This window comes from Canis lupus, chromosome 1, assembly GCF_003254725.2.
Source record: "Canis lupus dingo isolate Sandy chromosome 1, ASM325472v2, whole genome shotgun sequence".
In the NCBI taxonomy this organism is placed as follows: domain Eukaryota; kingdom Metazoa; phylum Chordata; class Mammalia; order Carnivora; family Canidae; genus Canis; species Canis lupus.
Genome location: NC_064243.1, coordinates 103,612,134 through 103,620,961, shown reverse-complemented (window position 1 = coordinate 103,620,961; position 8,828 = coordinate 103,612,134). Strand labels below are relative to the sequence as shown.

The 8,828-nt window shown below is 50.9% G+C and overlaps 1 pseudogene; it reads right to left on the bottom strand.

Annotated features, from left to right (window-relative positions):
* Window positions 1-490: 490 nt before the first annotated feature.
* Window positions 491-2,725, bottom strand: LOC125754507 (uncharacterized; annotated as a pseudogene).
* Between the last annotated feature and the right edge of the window lie 6,103 nt (window positions 2,726-8,828).

The following is an 8,828-nucleotide window of genomic DNA, read 5'->3' as shown; positions in this document are numbered from 1 at the left end:
TTTTCTGAGCCTTGTTCACTGCCTGGTGGTACGCAGGTGCCCTTTTCTGGCAGAACCGCTCCCCGCCTTCGTTGCTGTGGCCAGATGGTGCTTAGTCTCACACAGAAGACTTGTCATTCAGTCTCTAGTGAACTGATTGACGGAAGTGTTTTTGAACAATACGCCTAGCCAAACACTGTCCCCACTGTTTGGATGGCAGACTCAAAACTCTTTTAACAGCTGTCCTCAAGAATCTTGCTGTCCCAGCAGGATACAGAAACACACCATCAAAATAGAGATGGTGAGCTCTACAATAAAGCCTTCATTGAGAAGTAACATTGCCTTCTTTTTCGATGCTTTTCCACCAGCCAGACCATTCTGAGACCAGATCCCCTTTGTTACTGTGTGTCCAGGGGAGCCTGAGCCCTCTGACTCTAAGGATGTCCCAGGGTCTGCACACCCTCTGTTGTGCCCAAGATTGCGAATCCGAGAAACCACCAAGGAGCCGACACCGATGCAAGCGCACGAGGGTTTTTTAGCAAGCTCGAGCTTGGGTCCAAGTATACCCGACACAGTGGAGCAGGGACTTGGACCCCGAGGGAGGTTACAGCTGGGTTTTTATGGGCTGGTCTAGGGGACCTCCAGAAGGGGTGGAGGAATTTCTTAAGCTCTGTTCTCAGATGGAGAATGGGGCTTTCAAGGGCATTCTGTGGTTTTTTCCTGTAACTGAAGTAGGATATAAAGTTCAGCTCTTAGTCACAGGGGCCTGAGATGGCTGTACTTGTGCTAAAGCTGAACTTGAGGTGCAATGGCCTTAATTTTCTCGGCCTCCACATTTCCCCCTCTCATAGGAACCTAAGGAAGGACCCAATAATGGGTCCAGGTTAGTCTCAGAGTGAGCCAGTGGGAATAATTAAACCAGGATTCGAACCAACCTTGTTGCTGTTCTCATTCCTGTTTACGTTTAGCCAAACCTTTTCTGACTTTTGCCATAGATTCCTGGACTGTTCCTGAGTGGTCCTCAGGAAGCAACATTCCTCGTTTAAGGCAGCACATAACCCCCCTTGTTGTAAGACTAAGTCTAATCCCCTTCTGTTTTGAAGGACAACCTCAGGCTAGGGAGTCTTGGAGGTGGGAAATAAGTGAGAACGGCGCAGTCTTAGCTTTAGGGGATTGTCCTTGTCTGGTTGGCTTTTCCATTCTGGAACAAAGTCCTTGAGAACGGCATGTGGGTCAGCTGGCCAGACATGGGTGTAGTGGACCCAGGGAGTAATCCCGTTGACCTTGAGAGCAGTGGGAGTGGTCAGGATCTCGATGTAGGGTCCCTTCCAGCGAGGTTGAAGTGTCCGGTGTTGGTATCTCCGCACATACGCCCAGTCACCTGGCTGACATCAGTGGGGTCCCGGGGGTGGCCCAGTCTCATAGAGGGCCCTCAGCTTAGGCCACACCTGCTCATGAGTTCGTTGTAACATTTGGAGGGAGAAAAGGAGTTGGTGATCATCAAACTCAGCAAACACCTCAGGTTTTAAATTTGGGATAATAGGTGGAGAAGACCCAACATGATCTTGTAGGGAGTCAGTCCCATCTTATATGGGGAGTTCCTCACCCTATATAGGGTGAAGGAGAGGAGAGTCACCCAGTCCCCGCCAGTCTCCAGGGCTAATTTAGTTAAGGTAATTTAGTCAATGTTCTGTTCATCCTCTCTACCTGTCCTGAGCTTTGGGGCCTATATGCACAATGTAATTTCCAATCTGCCCCAAGTACTAGTGCCACTCCCTGTGTTACCTTAGAGACGAATCCTGAGCTATTGTTTGAACCAATCTTAACAGGAAAACCATACCTCAGTAAAATGTCTTCCAGCCGTTTATTGGTCACGGTCTGTGCTGTTCCATGTTTGGTGGGAAATGCTTCTGTCCATCCTGAAAAAGTATCTACAAACACTAGTAAATACTTGTACTCATGTTTTCCAGGTTTTACCTCAGTGAAGTCCACTTCCCAGTAGACTCCTGGGCTGTCCCCCGGAACCAGGTGCCCGAGTTAGATCCATGGGCGGTGGCATTAGTTAACCGGTATGCGTGGCAGCTTGCCACAATCTGCTCCATCTTTGCTCAAGAGTCTTTAATAGTGATCTTTGCATGTTGTATGAGGTCTTCCATCTTCCTTGTTCCCATGTGAGTTCCCCGATGCATTTTGGTAGGACTCGCCATCCTAGTTCCTCTGGCAGGATGATGCTGGAGTCTGCGGCCCTCTACCAGCCACGCAAGCACAGGGTCATAGGCAAGCGTTTGATCCAGTGTAAGTCAGCGTCAGTATAGTTGGGGATGTCAGGCAGGGTCGGTGCCCCTGGATCGGGTAATGTGGTTGTTAAAACCTGGGTCACCATAAGGGCCGCCTCCTTAGCTTTTGAGTCGGCTAGCCGGTTTCCCCTGGCTACTGGTGTGTCTGCTCTCTGGTGTCCCAGACAATGGGCGATAGTTAGTACCTTGGGCAGCCAGAGGGCCCTCAGGAGTTCAAGGATCTCTCTTTTGTTCTTAGTAGTTTTTCCCTCTGCTGTCAGAAGCCTTCTCTCTTTGTAAGGGGCTCCGTGGATGTGAGCGGTGGCGAAGGTGTACCTGCTGTCGGTGTAGATGTTTATTCGTTTACCTTCTCCCCCGGTCAGTGCCTTGGCCAGTGCGATCAGTTCTGCCTGTTGAGCCGACCTTCTGGCTGCCAAAGGCTCTGCCCAGCTGGTCTCCGTTTCCGTGGTTACAGCTGCCCCCGCGTAGCTGACTCCTTCTCGGACAAAACTGCTGCCATCTGTGTCCCAGGTGGCATCTGCATTCGGCAGTGGCTAGTCCTGGAGATCAGCTCTGATTCCGTGCACCTGTGCCAAAATTTCTTGACAGTCATGCAAAGGGGGCGGTCCCAGTCTGGCTAGGGAGTAGCGTTGCCGGATTCAGAGTTTTTGGTGGCTTAAATAAAATTCTAGTGGGCTTTAGCAGTAGGCTCTGATAATGGGTCAGACGGGCATTGCTGATCCAGCGGTCTGGGGGCTGTTGAAGTACCCCTTCAATAGCATGTGGGGTGGTAACATGCAGTTCTTGCCCCATGGCCAGCTTGTCTGCGTCCTTGACCATAGTGGCCACTGCGGCAATTATTTTTAAACATGGGGGCCATCCAGCGGCCACCGTGTCCAGCTTTTTGGAGAGATAGGCTATGGGTCTCTTCCAGGGACCTATGTACTGGACAAGGACCCCTTTTGCCACCCCGTCTTTCTCATCCACATACAGGTAGAAGGGCTTGGTTAGGTCAGGCAACCTGAGAGCCGGGACAGACAGCAAGGCCTGTTTAAGGTCACTAAAGGCTTTGTTCATGGCCTCTGTCCATTCAAAATTTTGCTGGTGCCTGGTGGCCTCAAAGAGGGGTCTGGCCATCTCGGCAAAACCCAGAATCCATAATCGACAGAACCCTGCTGACCCCAGAAATTCACGTATCTGGTGGACGGTTTGCAGCTATGGGATCCTTAGGACGGTTTCCTTCCATGCATCCGTAGGGCGCTCCTGACGGGGACCAGGGCCATCCTCCTTACCTGTCCCTGAAGCCAGCTTCTTGAGGTGCCTCCGTCTTTCCTGTGGGTCATTCATGGTTGTAGCCAGCAGGATCTTGGCCAGGTTTTGGGTCTGCCGGTCACTTAGTTTGGTTTGTTGCTGTTCCGGACTTTATAGACTCTTTCTGCTACTATTACTAAGTCCTGCAAGCTCTTCTCTCCCAATCTCTCTACTCTTTGCAATTTATTTTTAATGCCCAGAGCAGCCTGGTTAACAAAAGCCATGATATTGTGGCCTTTGTTTCCGGGGCTTTTGGGTTCCTAGGGGTGTACTGCCTAAAAGCCTCCATGACTCTAAGAAGGCTGCTAGACTCTTGTCCTTGCCCTGTCTCACACCATATACCTTGGCCAGATTGGTAGGCTTGCACGCGGCAGCCTGGAGACCTGCCCCTAGAGTCTGGCGGTAGACCCGGAGTCTCTCCTTTCCTTCAGCCGAGTTGTGGTCCCAGGTAGGGCAGGATAAGAGGAAGGCAGCGTTTATGAGGTCTGGGTTTTGAGTTGGTTGTCTGTCCTCTCCCAGGACAGACTTCCAGGCCTCCACCTGAATTCATTCTCTCTCTTCGGTGGTGAAGAGAACCTGCAAGAGCTGTTGGCAGTCATCCCAAGTAGGCTGGTGGGTAGAGAACAGTATCTAAAAGCCCGATTAGATCTTTTGGATTATCAGAGAACTTTGCATTCTGGGTTTTCCAATTATATAAATCACTGGTGGAGAATGGCCAATATAACATTGGTCTCTCACCTCTCCGGTCTCATCGGGAGGCCCCATAGTGCCCATAGTACGGAGAGGAAGGGTGGTGGAGTCAGCCAGCCCTGCATTTGGAGGTGGGGCCACCCGGTGGGTCTGACCACCTGTCCCTGCTGCTGGCCCGTGCACAGGGACTCCCTCATCAGGGAAGGGGGCACCCCTTCTGCAGCCCCTGGTGCCTCCAATGGAGGAGCGGAAGGGGGAGGGTGTGCCCGGTATGGCGGTGGGAAAATCAGGTCCTCTGGAGAGGAATCCTGCAAGACCAGATAAAGAGGTGCTTTGTCTTAGAGTTGGTCTCCTTCTCGGCCTTTCACAGGGCTAGAATCTCGGTGGGTCCTGCTTTGGGGGGTAAAAATGGTTTTAGCCAAGGAGGGGGATTCTCGATCATGTCCTGCCAGGTCAGGGTGTAGGGCACCTGGTCAGGGTGGCCGTCCGGTTTGTCCCTGAAGATCACGGCCTTAACCTGTAAGATAATAGGTAGGTGGAAAGTTCCTTCTCAGGGCCATCTCAAGTCAAAGGTTGGCCATTCTGACATGCAGTAAATTTGAAATTTCCCTCTCCATATATCTGTGTTCAGATTATGAGCTCTTTCCCTAATGTCCAAGAAGTGGGAGAGCATAAAAGACAGGGGGGTGGTTTGTGTCTGCCCCATTATGTCCCCAGCCCACACCAAGACACAGACAAATATGACAATTAACAAGGACACAGTAACACAAACATGCCAGTGCAGCCGCAGAGACAAGACAGAAAGTAACCCGAAGGGCTGGCAGCCGGTCCTCCTTACAGATGAGGACCCCATCCTCCCGGTGGGGGCAAGGGACGTCTCCCAAGACCCCCGGGCGATGGCCAGCCAGCATGTCCGCCTAAGCCAACGTCAACCTAATACAGATTGGAATTCCTACAGGTAAAAGTACAGTATAGGGCTCTCAGAGAATATGCACGCAAAAGGTAGAAAAAGTTGAGTGCGCTCACCAGGCATGAGACCCTCCGGATGGGGTCCTGGGGGTCTCTCGGATCCCAGATGAGCCCCCAAATGTTGTGCCCAAGATTGCGAATCCGAGAAACCACCAGGAGCCAACACTGATGCAAGTGCACGATGGTTTATTAGCAAGCTCGAGCTTGGATCCAAGTATACCCAACACAGTGGAGCAGGGGCTTGGACCCCGAGGTGGGCTACAGCTGGGTTTTTATGGGCTGGTCTAGGGGATTTCCAGAAGGGGTGGAGGAATTTCTTAAGCTCTGTTCTCATTCCAGTATGGGGCTTTCAAGGGCATTCTGTGGTTTTTTCCTGTAACTGAAGTAGGGTATAAAGTTCAGCTCTTAAATTTTTTTTTAATGTTTATTTATTTATGATAGTCACAGAGAGAGAGAGAGAGAGAGAGAGGCAGAGACATAGGCAGAGGGAGAAGCAGGCTCCATGCACCGGGAGCCCGATGTGGGATTCGATCCCGGGTCTCCAGGATTGCGCCCTGGGCCAAAGGCAGGCGCCAAACCGCTGCGCCACCCAGGGATCCCAAAGTTCAGCTCTTATTCACAGGGGCCTGAGATGGCTGTACTTGTGCTAACGCTGAACTTGAGATGGAATGGCCTTAATTTTCTCGGCCTCCACACCTCTGAGTGGTTCACCATGCGTCCTGTCTTCTCAATTTCCTGCCAAGCAACAGCAAGATCAGTATACCCAGTCTGTCTATGTCCCTATTCATTACCCAGTATGTCTATGTCCCTATTCATTTTGCACCATTTTGTCTAAAATAAAAATGATAGAAATAATGAAGCAGAGCTATAATAGAAGCTGCTGAGAATTTAAAAAGATCAAAAAGACTGATCTGTTTTGCAAAAGAAAAGACTGGGAGGGGATCCCTGGGTGGCTCAGCGGTTGGGTGGCCCAGCGGTTTCCAGCCTGCCTTTGGCCCAGGGCGTGATCCTGGAGGCCCAGGATGGAGTCCCATGTCGGGCTCCCTGCATGGAGCCTGCTTCTCCCTCTGCCTGTGTCTCTGCCTCTCTCTCTCTCTATGTCTATCATAAATAAATTAATTAAAAAAAAAAAAAAGACTGGGAGCCTTTGGTTCTGTCAGGAGCAGTTTTTCTAAGGAAATCACATTGCTTTTGGGTTTAAGAGGATGCACAGAGGTTGGTCTGGTGACGGGCTAGGGAAAATGCTAGGCTGCCGGCCATGGGTCAGAAAGGAAAGGAAGGACAGCTAACTTGGCTGAAACGTAATGAGGGGCGAGAGGGAGAGAGAGGGAGTAATTATGTTGAAGAAAGGATCAGGGACGAGGTTATTGAGGTCCCTGCGAGCGCTGGTTAGAATGCGGTCTTCCAAGGACACCTGGGGACTGGTAAAGGTCTTTGGCTGGTTTCATGTCAGGATAGTTATTTGCGTTTGGAGAAGAACATTCTGGTCCAGCTGGAGCACGCTATCCCGGGGAGGCCTGCGTGGATGTAGGGCGAGCGCCGCGCGCTGACTGGGAGGCCGCAGGGGTGCTGGGGGGTTGGGGTTAGCAGGGTGGGCTTACGGAGAGGTGCTCATAGGCACTGTGCATTTGAACTCGCCACCATCCCCCCAGCCCCTGCCAGACGCTAGGGGAGATGGGAGTGCTCCATAGCAGGGGGAGCCTGTGCACAAGGCATTACGGATGCAGATCAGTAAACCGAAGGTGCCCTGCACGCACGTCGCCGTGAGCACTTGGCAAGCACCGGAGCCGAGATGTGCTTTCCCAGCCCGGCCACCAGGGGGCGCGCGGAGACAGGCCACCCGGCAAAGCCGAGGCCGCGGGCACTTCCTTCTCCGGCCAATAGGGGGAGAGCACGAGCCAGGCCAGGCCCGCCCTGCTGCGCAAGCGTCCTTTCCGAGCCTGGTCCTGGGTTCAAGACCCATGCACACACTCCCACCCCATCCCCCACCACCTCACCCCACTCCATCCGTCACCCCCTACCCCCCCTCCACCCCTCACCCCCACCCCGGCCAGCTACTGACTTCTCTAATATCTACCTCTGTGCTTCATTTCCTCCTCTTATAAAAACGAGTCCGTGTTAAGCGGTGGGCAAATGTTAGCCCCCTGTCCTGGCCCCCAAGTGACCACATGACCTCCTGTCCCCAAACCGGTGACCCTAGAATGCACAGTGGCCCCCAAGGAAGACAAAACCCAGAGTATCCCTGAAAATAACTTGGAAAACGAATCACTCAGGTTTGATTTGGGGGGTTTGGGCGGGGGTGGGTGGTGGGTGGTGGGGGCTCTTATATTCTCAGCCCCGGTAGCTGTGACTTTCCAAAAGGGAGAATATAGGATTCAGCACCTCTGCAATCTGTTTTCTTGTTCTCTGCGTTTTTTTTTTTTTTTAATTTTTATTTATTTGTGATAGTCACAGAGAGAGAGAGAGAATGAGGCAGAGACACAGGCAGAGGGAGAAGCAGGCTCCATGCACCGGGAGCCCGATGTGGGATTCGATCCCGGGTCTCCAGGATCGCGCCCTGGGCCAAAGGCAGGCGCCAAACCGCTGCGCCACCCAGGGATCCCGTTCTCTGCGTTTTAAGAAAAATAAGAGGATATCTTGAATTAAATTTATGTGGTTCCACGTTTTTAAAATGGTTTGTAAAAGATACAAATTCACAGGTGTCTCTCCCACCCATCCTTGTTTCTCTGCTCAGAGTCAAGCACCCTCATCGCCATACAAATCTAAGCCCAACAGGTGCCTACACCTTTAATTTTTTTTAAATAAAAAAAATTAATTCAGCAGTGTGTCCTGCAGAAAGTTCCAAATCAAAGAGCGTCCTTGCTTTTTTGCAAACCAGTTGCATCTTCCAATGTGTGTGTGTATATCATCATTTTTATTTAGTCCTGTACTGACAGATTGTTTCCAAGATTTTATTTTTTTAAGTAATCTCCACACCCAAGGTGGGGCTCAAACTCACAACCCCAAGATTAAGAGTAGCACGCTTGACAGACCGGAGCGCCCCAGGTGCCCTGACAGATCATTTCTCATATTTTGCCGCCACACACAATGCTGCAGTTAATAACCTTGTACTCATTTAATTCTGAACATGTGCTGTTATACCTGCAGGCTAATTAGCAAGAAATGGTAAAAGGGCAAATGCTTTTGTCATTTTAATTCCCAGCTGGCTACTACAGGGTCTTGCCTTTTTGCGCTCCAGCCTCGGTGTCTGAGCAACTGTTTCTCCACTTTTTTCCCAACAGAATGAGTTTATTTCCACAGACGATTTGTTCATATTCTTTGTGCCCAATGGGGACACAGAGTTCCAAATATTTGACCATCTGTTTTGGGGTGCAATCATCTCTGTTAATAGGACACTGATCTGAAAGCCTGACACCTCCTTATCTCATTTCACTCCTGCTCGCTCTCACTGTTAACACCATGAAATCATAATCTTTCGATCACCATCAGGAGATGTACAAAATGAGGCTATGCATGGGGGGAAGCATCTCTGTAGCCTGCTTGGCATCTTGTCTTGTAATAAATTAGTTCTCATTGACCACGAGACGATACAGTATTACTATA